Genomic DNA, 13,916 nt, shown 5'->3' on the forward strand with positions numbered 1-13,916 from the left:
GAGCAATGTTTAGTAGAGTCTTGTTCATAGGTATGTAGGCGCCCATACTTATGATCTTGGGGCTACTGAACATCTAGGAATGTTTTCCCTTCTTTTATTCTTTGATCGTGCGTTGAGATAACTTGAGATTGACTTTGAAATATTTATTTCGCAGATGGCTAGGACACGCACACCCTCATCTGCTGGACGTGGTGCTGCACGGGGTGGCGGTCAAGTTGGCATTCATCAAACTAGAAGACAGGCTGCTCCTCAACTTGAAGTTGGGAACATGGGTCAACCCCAAGTTGCTATGCCAGATCAAGTGCAAGGGCAGGGAGTTCAGGACGCTCCACCACCAGTGTCAACTGTTGTACCTACTGTTGCCTTACCTGTAGACGCAGTAGCAAGGTTATTAAATGTGTTAGAGGCATTAGTTCCTACTGAGAGTGGGAGTTTAGCTCCTCAGGCTACTTTACAGACACAAGCACCTGTATAGACTCAGACTTTCGGGAATAAGGAAGTATCCCTATAAGATTTCCTAAAATTGAAATCACCAAAATTCACAAGTTTTGATAATTCGGCAGATCCTCAAAGTTTCTTGGATGGGACACTCAAGGCATTACGTGCTCTAGGATATTCTAGTGAGAGAGCCGTGGATCTTGCAACATACAAACTAGAGGATATGGCTAACACATGGTATGAAACTGTATTGCTAGGAAGGACAGCCTGATGCAAAAATATGCTAGAGACTTTGAGAGATTGGTTCAGACTCCAGATATGGATGTGTCAACATATAACACCAAGTTTTGTAAGCTAGCTAGATATGCCCCTTACTTAGTGCCTACCGAAGAAGCTCGAGTTCAGAGGTTTGTTGATGGATTGGTTAGTCATCTATACACTGCAGGATCCCCACAGATGAAGACTTTATCCTACTCTGATGCAGTCGACCTTGCTAGAAAGATTAAAACCATGGGACCTGAGGAGCACGCAACTAGTGATTTATGTAAGAAGACCAAGAAATAAGGGTCTTTCAGTGACAATTTTAGTGAAAATCGAAGAGCAGGAAATCAGGGACAATAACAACCGAGTTCTCAGACAGGTACATACTTGTCTTCACAGTCCACATACATACCACATTACAGACAGGGTACTAGGGGACCGTCATCATCTGGACATCATAATTCTGAGCAGATATATGCCACTACTCCAGTCTGTCAGACCTGTGGTAGATCATATTTGGGCCAATGTCGTGTTCTAACTGGAGAGTGCTTTCGGTGTGGCCAGTTTGGACATCACTTGAGGGATTGCCCTCAGCCTCCAAGAAATTTCAACCATGCTTCTATTCAGTCAACTGCACCTACTCAGACTACTCGTTATACTTCAGGTGCTATAGGTACAGGAAATAAAGGTCGAGGTGCTGGATACCATGATGCTGTGAATCAAGGACAAGGGAATGCTGGTAGAGGTCAGGCGAGAGTTTTTGCATTTACTAGACAGGATGCTCAGGCCTCGAATGTTGTGGTTACAAGTATTCTTTCTGTCTATTCATTTGATGCACTTGCGTTGATTGATCTGGGATCTACTCACTCCTATGTGTCCTCGTACTTTGTTTTGAGGTTTAGTAGACAAATTGAGCTATTGAATGACCATTTTCTAGTTGCTACTCCTGTTGGAGAGTCTCTATTAGCTGAATACGTGTATCGTGCTTGTTAGATTCGAGTTGAGGGTAAAGATACTCTAGCTGATCTTATTGTACTTGATATGATTTACTTTGACATGCTGATGGGAATGGATTGGTTATCTTCTTGCTATGCTATCGTAGATTGTCATGTAAAGATAGTCAAGTTTGAGATACCAAACGAATCCAGTTTTGTTCTAAAAGGGGGTCAGGTTCCAGAGACTTGCAAAGTTGTATCTTTTATGAAGGCTCAACGACTTCTGAAGAAAGGTTGCTTGGGTCTCTTAGCTATTGTAAATGACACAAGAAAGGAAACAATTAGTATAAAAAATGTACCAGTAGTGAGAGAATTTTTTGATGTATTTCCCGAGGATTTACCAGGATTGCCTCTAGTACGAGAAATAGATTTTGGTATTGATTTGCCACCTGACACACAACCCATATCAATACCGCCATATCAGATGGCACTAGCAGAGTTGAAGGAGCTAAAACAACAACTGCAAGATTTGTTAGATAAGGGTTTTATCAGACCGAGTATATCTCCATGGGGTGCACCGGTACTGTTCATAAAGAGGAAAGACGGATCCCTGAGAATGTGCATTGACTACAGGCAGTTGAACAAGATAACAATACATAATAAATATCCTTTCATATAGATGACATGTTTGATCAGTTACAAGGAGCTGCCCACTTTCAAAGATTGACCTCCGTTCTGGTTATCATCAACTTAGAATAAAAAATGAAGATATTTCTAAGACTGCTTTCAGAACTTGATACGGGTACTATAAGTTTCTTGTGATGCCTTTCGGACTGACTAATTCTCCAACTGCATTCATGGATTTAATGAATAGTGTGTTCAAGCCGTTTCTAGATAGATTTGTAATAGTATTTATTGATGATATCCTGAAATATTCTCGTAGCCAAGGAGAACACGAGAATTATCTCAGGACTGTGTTGCAGACATTGCGAGAACATCAGCTTTATGCTAAGTTCTCAAAATGTTAATTTTGGCTATACTCAGTATCATTTCTAGGGCATGTTGTATCCAAAGATGGAATTATGGTAGATCCTAACAAGACAAAATCTGTGCAGAAATGGCCCAGACCTACTTCTCCTACAAAGATTCGTAGCTTTTTAGGTTTGGTAGGCTATTACAGGCGTTTTGTGTAGGATTTCTTCAGAATAGCAGCGCCGCTGACCAAGCTAACACAGAAAAATGCAAGTTTTCAGTGGACATAGGAATGTGAATAGAGCTTTAAAAAACTCAAAACATGTTTGACAACTGCACCAATATTAGCCTTACCATCAGGTTCCGGAGGATTTACGGTGTTCTGTGACGCATCGAGGGTAGGATTAGGATGTGTTCTCATGCAAAATGGTCGTGTTATTGCTTATGATTCGAGACAATTAAAAAAGCACGAGCAAAACTATCCTACACATGGTTTGGAGATGGCTGCAGTGGTATTTGCTCTAAAAATTTGGAGACATTATCTATAAGGTGAAACTTGTGAGATTTATACTGACCATAAAAATTTGAAGTATATCTTTCAGCAGAGAGATCTGAATCTTCGACAACGTCATTGGATGGAACTACTCAAAGACTATAATTGTTCTATTTTGTATCATCCTGGAAAAGCCAATGTGGTGGCTGATGCATTGAGCATAAAATCTATGGGGAATTTGGCACATATAGCTCCTGCAAAAAGACTTTTGGCTAAAGATATTCAGATACTAGAAGATATAGGCATCAGATTTAGCATCGAAAATTCAGAGGCATTTTTGGCTTGTGCTCAGGCTAAGTCTTCATTAGTTGAGAGCATTAAGGCCATTGATGGTGACTGTTGGATTAATAAATTATATGAATAGGTTGGAGTTGATAAATTAGTAATTACTCATATGTGGGTAAATATAATTCGGTGAATTAAGAGTCAAATATGGAACTTCGAGGGTTGGGTATTTTTAATTAGCTATAAATTAGCCTAAACATGGAAATTAACATGAGATTGATATCATATAATTATAGATTGATCGGAGGAAGTTGTACGAATTGCTCAAGGTGAAGCATTTGGTATATCGGCACGAGTACTGTGAGTAGTAATCTTACCGCAATTTGTATTTTTCATAACTTGCATGATTTACACATGATTTTTAATATGAATATGTTACCGATTATTTTGAGTTGCATGTGGGACAAGTATTTTACTCGATATGATACCGAAATAGTTATTTGAAATGATTACCATTGTTTTAAATATTCCTATTGTCACTAGATCTATTTTAGCGTTACTTGAATTTACTGTTATCGAAATGAAATTACATGATTTGATAAAAACAGAAATGCCCAATATTGTTTTTTAAAATATTTTCTACGAGTATATACGGATAACAGAGACAAGTATAAATGGGAGTAGACATTGAAGGATCCCGTAGCTAATGACGGGTTCGTTAGACCTAGTGCACCTTGTAATTACCGAGTACAGTTATAGCCCTCGCTAGTGGGAAGATAAAACTAGCATACCATTACCGATTTCCCTCGAGTAGAGACTACCGTTATATTTGACTTCTTACAAAGAAGTCCACAGTTATACCGATTACATGATCCATTCATTGAAACCTCCCAAATATGAATATTGATATTATTCAGGGTCTACCGAGCTTATTACTAAATTATTGATTGAATTATATACAATGAAAACATTACGAGAGTTTAAATTATTTATTATTTCTAAAAGGGCATCTTTATGATACTTTCTATTTAACATACTAGCATATTTTCTGACTTGTTCCCAATAAAATGGTTGTGGTTAAGTGTTTTTACTCACTGAGCTAGCGACTCATTCCCCGCTAATTCTTTTTACAGAGACAACAGTTGACGCACGCGCGAATTTCGTTAATTAGAGCGCACAAGTTGATAGTAGCCTCACATTTATTCGCGTGGGCGGAGATTTTATTTATTATTATGGTATTTTCTTTGAAATCTTAGAGTCGCTCCATAGTCATCCTTTTAGTGTCGTGAGTATTCATTTGTTGATATGGACTAGTTACTAGTATTATACTTTCTTTCCATATTTGTAGAGTTGGTTTTGGTTTTATTATGTTGAGGAGGTTGGTAATGTTGGTGGAAACCCATTTGTGGTTAGTTGATGAAGATTGTGACTGATTTAGGTGAATATTGGTTGGTTGTTACTTGTTTATGAGACATGAAAGTTTTTGGGATAGTCCAAAAACAGGGAAAACTCTGTCTGATTTTCTGTAAAATACCAATGAGGCTTACTTGGGGGTACTTGCTCCTAAGTGTCGGACATGATCCTAAATTGGGTCATGACAGTTGGGTTAGGTTCTATCACGACTAGTCGGAATTTGGATCGTGACAAGTTGGTATCAGAGCTCTTGGTTCATAGGTTCTACAAGTCATGAGTAAGTGTCTAGTAGAGTCTTGCGGATCGGTATAATGACGTCAATACTTATCTTCGAGAGGCTATAGGGCATTTAGGATAATTTTCCATCTTCTTTCCTTATCGTGCGAATTTGATTCAGCTTGAAATATAACTCTTTGAATTCCTCCCATGCATTCGTGTGCGCATGTGAGCGCTCAGTATCAGATGTGCATCACCGACTTGGGATTCCGTGAACGAGGTTTGAGATGTGTATTCTGTGTTTTATTTTCATTTATTGAGCGGTCTTTCCTCCTTTTATGTTTGTTTCATTTAAAATAGATTTGGATTCTTCAGTCTGATCCAGTTATTAAGACAATAAAAAAATTTCTAAGAATATTTCATTGTTCCTAGATGGGTATAAAACTGTGTTAGAATTCTTGGAATGAAACAAAATAAATTTGGGTCGAATGAATAAATGATTGGCCAGTATGGAGGACTTGAGGCCATATTTAGACCACAGCTTAGGCTCGGTTGCTTCTGTTGTGTGAACATGTACATTTGGACTCATATGTGTGGTACTATCCCTATGAGTGAAATTTGTGACTCGATGCGCGGTTGAATAGCTAAATAATGATTATGATGCAACTGTGGAATGTGTTCAGATGGTTTGAACACGAAAGGGAAGAGTTTATCGAGATGTAAAAAGGGCCAATGGGTGCTTGGTGTCTGTCTCAATTTGTGTGTTGAAGGATCTTTCATGTTGTTTAATAGTGGAACAAATTAAATTCTCATGTCTTGTTAATGAGATTGGACTAAAAAATATTAAGTGATGGTGTAGTAGTTTGTCACGACCCAAACCGATGGGCCGCGATGGGCACCCAGTACCTTACTCAACTGAGTACCAACATAACGTATCTTTTCATGTCATATTATCATAGTTAACTGAGCCGGAAAGCTGCCATGAGATAAGTAGAATACAATATGTAATACCAACTTATACATAAGACATACAGGCCTATAAGACCAAAATAACCACGTGTACACTGAACATAGGCCGACAAGGCCATACAATCTTTTACGTACATGACATATATGTACAAGCCTCTAAGGATACATAATTTTCATAAAGGTCGAGATAGAGTCCCGCCATACCAAACAATACCCGTCTAAATCATACTAACCAAACAAGCAACTCCAAAGCAAATAGAGCGCACAAACATCTTTCGCTAAGCTGATAGCCTACTTGCAGGACTCTCGACCTGTCTATCGGGACCCTCGGGCATGAAACGCAGCGTCCCCGGGCAAAAAGGGACGTCAGTACAAATAATGTACTGAGTATGTAAGGAATGAAAATCAGTAAATAATAGACATGAGAGAAACATGAAGTAAAAGACTCGACATGTACGTTTGCATAGCTCTGTGAATCATTTCATTTTTATAATGTCATACATATGCGTATAAATGTCATACCATGCATAGGTATATGTGTTCATAACATCATCAAGCCTCTGAGGGCATCCCATCATATCATTTCGGCCACTGTGGGAAAATCATCAACGTATACCAGCTGATCAGGTGGTGGTGCGTATATAACGCCGTAACCTTTTCCCATATCCCATATACATATAATATATGCGTATATAACGCCATCTGGTCATGGGTCAATGTATATGTATAAATGAATGAAATGTATATGAAATACGTCATCTGGTCATGGGTCAATGTCCACGTATAAATGCATGAAATGCATATGAAATATGTTAATAAAATCTCTCGGTACGTCATAAGACCATTATACCTCTGATTAATATCATGAAATAAACTTTACCAACTTACGTATTTTTGAGACCCATGAACAGATGATAAAATAATATGACATATGGGGAATCAAGAACATAAGTATCTCTAGTATTTCTATGAATAGAGTCATTTATGGAAGTTGTGCATTTGCTCGTTTCGTTCGTGTCGTATAGATCATGCCAAAAAGAAAGAAGGGATAACCTTAACATACCTGAGTCGATTTCCTTGACAATCCCTCTAACACACATTAACTTCGACAAAACACATGACGGCAAGATCGGAGTAGGAAAAAATCCGTTGCTTAAAATACTAAGAATTCTCGTTTGATTCCTTGCAGATGCTGTGAAATCTTGTATGAACAATTGAAGATCCGTACTTAGCATTTGCTATATGACTTGCGTTTGAAACTTAGGTTTTGTAACATACAAACATTTATGTTTTGAATGCATATCATAATGGAATTGTGACTTGTGTGTTTTAATAATGGACATGACTCACGTTTTATGTGTCTATCCATTATTAAATGGAAATGACTCACTTTCTTTAAGAATTTCAACATAACTTAGTTACTTTTGAGTCATTATTCTTTGATTTTTTCGCTGCCACGTTACTACACTTTCAACTTATCAAAATTTTCACCCCTTCTCCTTAATCAATTTATTAATCCCCACTAATTCAATAATTAACCAATTACCCACATAATTAAGAATTATCTCAAATTACTTAAAATACTACTCACTTTTAACATACCTTATACACCTTGCTATCATGGTCATGTGGTACCTTGTATGGCACTAGTTCATAAATACGGGGTATTATAGCTTGGACCGTATTTTATCTCAAAATAATAAACTTCGACGAAAATTATTTTCTTTGATTTGCTTACCCTCTCACCTTCACGAACTTGTTTGAAATAGCATAATACTTATAACCTCAAAAATAATCTCATTCCCGAGCTTATATCAATTAACTTACGACGAAACTTCAACATATGAAAATGCGGGATGTGACATAGTTGTGGTTGTAAAAGGTTATGGAGAGATGTCGGTTTGAAGCTAAGCATGTGTGTTATCACCTACAGGGTAAACTACGGATGTGCGATCATTATGATGTTGTGTGGAGGCTTTTTTTCTACCAATGGGGTGTATGTGTTAAGATTTGAATTTGAAATGTTCAAGGAAGTCGACCTTACCGTCAAAAGAATAAATGCGATCTTAGCGAATGATTGAGGTATTTTATGGTTGGTGTTGCCCGAGCTTAAGAAGAATTTTCGTTAAACTGACTGCAGTATTATGGCAGTAATAAAGTATGAGTATTATGAGCTATCGAGTATTTTAATCCATGGTTTTGAGCCAAGTGCGGGAGCCTGCTACTGACAATTCAATTTTATTGTTATATGTTAAATTTTAGTTTTGGTCTGAGATATACTTATGGGTTAGTCATGACTTGCAGAAGTTGAGATCGAGGACGACTCGAATAAGGAAAATGTCTGAATACGGGTTACATTGCACTTTATGAAAATATAAAAATCATGGAATGATTAGGCTATTATTTTGAAAAATGTAGTGCACATGGAGTATGAAATTGACCGGTTGCTTTAAGGTGGGATTCACTTCTTTGGGTATTGTTGTGCTAGTAGGTCATACGTCGTTTGGTCGCTTGGGTGGTACAATTGAGATTTGAGCAGAGTAAATGACTCTCAAGAAGGTTCTAATGGATTCAAAATGTATATGTGGCAATTGAAAACTTTTTGGATTTGTTTATCGCTAAAATCAGTTATTTACATTGGATGGTACCGGGACTTGCTGTAATTTGTATGACTATGGATTCTATATTTCAGTATAACAAAGGTAAAAGAACAATTTTAAATTCACATAAGGTATTTACAGAGTGGGCGTTTCGGTTGTGGTACTTATGAGGGTGCTTAAGAAGAATACAATGGCTTATGGGCCTTAGGGCAGTGTTGTTTTATGTTAGGAGGTTTTGTAGTGACCTTTGGGTAAGAATCGTTGTGTTATAAAAAGGAGAAGTGTCAACTTGAGGGTAATTCAGAAGAAACTAGGAGAAAGTAGGACAACTGGATAGTAGGCTGGACTAGTATGGTAATGGTATGATCTGTTCTTTGGGTACCTATGATGTGGTGAGACATTACAAATGTTTTTGTGGTAATAATCTTAGGTTTGGCGACTTGCGTGACTTGGTTAAGTTAGAGAGATTCAGTTATGATGGCGTGGTTATGTGAAAATGGGTTTGAATGAGTTCTCCATGATTTCTATCATGGTTCGAGGTGGATATTTCCTACTAGCGTGATGAACATGTTGCGTATTGGGATTTACTCCTAGAAGAAAGTAAATGGAAGGTTTCTAACTAACCGAGTATGTAATTTGTTGGTGACTCAGAGTTGAAAATGTGATTCTCATGCTTTTCACAAAATGGCATGATAGATGTGGTGTGTTGTGCGGCGTTAAAATTTACATGTACAAGGTAGCAATTCAGTCTTGAAGGGAAAGTCCCGAATTTTGGGCAACATTGTCAGTTTAAGATATTTAGATGAATGTTATAACTGCTCGGTAATTCCTGAGAAGGGTGCGCATTTCAGAAGGCGCATTGTGTTTTGACTTTCAAATGTTTCATTGGTATTGTGGTAATCACCTGATTGATAGACTATTGATATTCAAATTATTTCTATGTGGCACGAAATAATTATGAAAGTATTCCTCATGGGATGATCGTGCATGAAAGATGTGTTAGTCATTTGGGTGCTGGAGTTGGGATAAGTTACGGTGATTCATGTATTCTATGAATTTGGAGACTGAGAGTTCTTAGAAGCATATTGTTTCAGGGTTGTGGCTTGTTTGAAGTGAGTATTTTCTTTAAACTCAGTGGAGGAACTAGTTGCGTTAATTATTTGTGATAGCTACGCGCTATAAGTGTGCATATATGTGAGGTTTGAGCCAATGTGCGGGCATCGGGGCAAGTATTCATACTCGAAAGAATTCTTAGGCTATGATATGCCTAGAGTTGGCTGTTAAGAATAAAGTTATAACATTTCTCGTATTCGTACCTTTGTTGAGAACTATATGGGCTACACTTGAGGTTACAAAGAGGCTAATTCCCTGAATAAATGAGGTAGTTACTATTTCTGTGTTAACTTGTCAATTTAAAGTGTGATAGCAGACTTTGCACATGCTTAGACTATGGCTTGTTATTTATACCAGTCCAGGAGCATGAGAATCTTATTTTATTATCATATACATGTATGATATGCTGGGACTGGAGGCCTGTGACCATGCTAGGCGATTCATATTATTATTGGCTCGTGAGTTGTTTGTGCCGTGTGTGGGAATTTTATTTCTATGATAATTTATCTGATTCATTACTTTCCTTCCTTTACAATTGTTCACATGCGCCTACGATTATCCTCTTCACAAAATTTGAGAAGTTGGTTATAAATATTTATGGTGGTGCTAGATGAACTTGCGAAACGGTTCTCCTCTTTGAGATATTTTCCATTTTGGGTGCACATATTGCACGGTTATTGGCTTGAGATATATTGGTGTGGCGTGTATGTGGAATAGTTGTGTTTGATAATATAAGTTCATCGAACCTAGAACGTATATTATCAGATTTGATTATGGTATATGTGGGAGAATGATATCGAAAGTCGACTTAGTGATTATGGTTCCGATTGGGGCGAGAGAGCTCCATGACTAGTTGATCTGATAAGGGGTCATGGGATTTTCGCGTGTTTCTTTCATTATCAGTAGTGTACGAAGGTTTTGGAATGAGGTTTTGTTTGATATGGGGTTTAATACTAGTACCAGGTTGGTTTTGGAGTAGTTACTGTGATCAGGAATGGTGCTACGACCATGTAAGTTGTGTAGTATGTTATGTGATTATATCTATGGTTAAGGTTATGGATCGATGCGGCATGTTCAGACGTATACAATATGTAACTGTGAGATTCTGGTCTTGTAAGAAATTCTGAATGTTGGGAATTGAATTCCAAGGTTTTTGGGCTAAGAATAATTGGGTTTAAGTTAAAAGAAATGGACTCACACCTTTGGGCCTACAAATTTTCTTGTTGGACACCCCCGGGTATGTGCATGGTAGGGTGGAACAGTGATTTAAAGGCTTAGGAACAACTCTTGGCACGTTCGAGGACGTACATATATTTAAGTGGGGGAGAATGTAACGAGCCGTCCGGTCTTTTTGAGTATTTCAACCTCGTTTCCACATTTACTGCTCAATTTTTGCTTTATAACTATTATGTGACTTCCCGGGGTACTTGGTTCGGGTCCGGTGATGTTTTGGAATGAATTGGAACACTTAGTTCCAATGTTTAAAACTTAAGTTGAAAAGGTTGACCGGATGTTGACTTATGTGTAAATGACCCCGAAATAGAATTTTGATGATTCCAATAGCTCTTTATGGTAATTTTGGATTTAGGAGCGTGTCCGAAAAATTGTTTAGAAGTCCGTAGTTAAATTAGGCTTGAAATGGCTAAAATAGAAATTTTAAGTTTGAAAGTTTGACCGGGGAGTTGACTTTTTGATATCGGGGTTGGAATTCGATTCTGAAAATTTGAATAGCTTCGTTATATCATTTATGACTTGTACGCAAAATTTGAGGTAAATCGGACTTGATTTGATAGGTTTCGACATCGAATGTAGAAGTTGAAAATTCTTCAATTCATTAAGCTTGAATTGGGGTATGATTCGTAGTTTTAGCATTATTTGGTATGATTTAAGGTTTCTACTAAGTTCGTATAATCTCTTAGGACTTGTTGATGTATTTTGTTGAGGTCCCGGAGGCCACGGGTGGGTTTCAGATGGTTAACGGATTGAATTTTGGACTTGGAGCTTTGCTGGAATTTTTCTGATGCAGTGACTGGTTTCCTTCTGCGCATTCGTGAGAAGGGTCTTGCGTTCGCGAAGAGGAACTGGAGGCAAGCGAGTTTGTTCTTTGCATTCGCGATGCAGGGATCGCGTTCGCGAAGGGTTGATCCAGTGTTCATCGCGAACGCGTGATGGCATTCGCGTTCACGTAGAAGGCTTTGGGGCAGTGGAGTATTAAAGCTTCGCGTTCGCGAAGTGGAGAACGCATTTGCGAGGCTGACTTAGCGTTCGCGAAGAAGGATTTGGAGCAGCACAAAAATGTGCTTCGCGAACGCGAGGGAACTGTCGCGTTCGCGAAGAAGAAAGGCCTGGGCAGAAACTTTAAGTTCAAAAAATGGGACTTTGTCCCATTTTCCATTTTTGACGGATTGGAGCTCGGGAAGAGGCGCTTTTCGGGAGAGTTTCAAGAAAAATAACATGGTAAGTGTTCTTAACTCAATATTGGTCAAATTACCCGAATCCATGATTGTTTTTAACATTTAATTGGTGAATGAAGTTGGAAAATTTAGAAAACCCTCTTGGTTTAATTTGAAGATTTGAGGGTCGAGTTGATGTCTGAATTTGGTAAAATTGGTATGGTTGGACTCGTGGTTGAATGGGAATTATATTTTATAACTTTTGTAGTGTTCCGAGATGTCCACGGGCAATTTTTGAGTGCAATTTCGTATTTTGTGAGAAAATTAGTATTTTGATATGGAATTAATTCCTATAATTTGTGTTGACTGAATCAAATAAATTGTGACTAGATTTGAGTCGTTCGGAAGTTGATACGCGTAGAATGGAATTTATGGAGCATTGTTATCTTTCTCGGCATTGAATTCGTCTTGTTAGAGGAAAATAACTCTTCTAATCTTGGAGCTGAGGGTATGAACCCTGAGTATGCGTGTGAATTGTGACTCCATTATTCCTGCGGTACTGTGTAGTTACCTGAACTTATTTATAATCATGAAATCTCTATGTACTAGAGTTATCGAGTTGTGATTCATGTTAGAAACCATGTCTAGGCTACATGTTTATTCTGTTGGGACCCATTGAGGTCGTTACTGTTGTTGAGTTATTTGCTTACATAGAAATTTCATACTCACTCATGTTCATTCATTTCATATCATATCTCAGTCTCTGTTGCTACATATTGGCATATCATATCATTATTTTGGGCTAGTTTCCTGATATTGTGAGCCCGAGAGACTGGAGAGATTGATGACTGAGTGAGGCTGAGGGCCTGATTTGTGAGGATATTGATACTATAGCACGTGAGTTATTCGTGCGGTTTATAGCGCTTGGGCTGAAGGAGCCCCTCCGGAGTCTGAACACACCCCTAGTGAGCGCGGTTGATTTATATTGAGGGATGGATCTTCCCTGGACATGGATCTTGTCCGAAGCATTTATATTGATGGATGGATCTTCCCTGAACATGGATCTTTTCCGAAGTATTTATATTGAGGGATGGATCTTCCCTGGACATGGATCTTGTCCGAATAATTGATATTTGGGGATGGATCTTCCCCTGGGCTGGATTGGCCTTGTACAATACTGAGTGACTGGATGTCAGTTATTATGTATATATATATTGGGATGGATCTTACCTGGGCTGGATTGGCTATATACATTACTGAGTGATTGAGTACTCTGAGAGTGCGAGTACATGAGTTCATCTCTGAGATACATTGCACTGACATGCACACATGACATACATGCATAGAGATGTATTTTCCTTATGTTGTACGGTATCACGTCATTCATGACTTCTCACACATATTGACATATGGGCATAGTGATGCATTTTACATTGGCTATCTCAAAAGAAAATGAAACATCTTATTTATTGTTGAAGGGAGTTTCGGAAAAATTACTGTTTTCAAACTTATAGTTTTGGCGACTTCGGTAAAAGACTTGGGTTTTTCACTGATACACTTGAAAGGCAGAACTATTTTTAGAAATCATGATTAAGGTGAGCATTTTATCTTTGCGTTACTTCTTTTATTACTTGTTTTACGTTGTTATGGGATGTTGTTGGCTATTGGTGTTGGACCCGACCTTTGTTCCAACTCGCCACTACTCTCAACCTGAGGTTAGCTTTGTTATGGGAGTACATGGGGTCGGTTGTACTCATACTACACTTTTGCACCTTGCGTGCAGATTTATGATGCTGATGTTGTTGCGTACGGCGGGAGCTGGATCTGA

Source organism: Nicotiana tabacum, chromosome 14, assembly GCF_000715075.1.
Source record: "Nicotiana tabacum cultivar K326 chromosome 14, ASM71507v2, whole genome shotgun sequence".
In the NCBI taxonomy this organism is placed as follows: Eukaryota; Viridiplantae; Streptophyta; class Magnoliopsida; order Solanales; family Solanaceae; genus Nicotiana; species Nicotiana tabacum.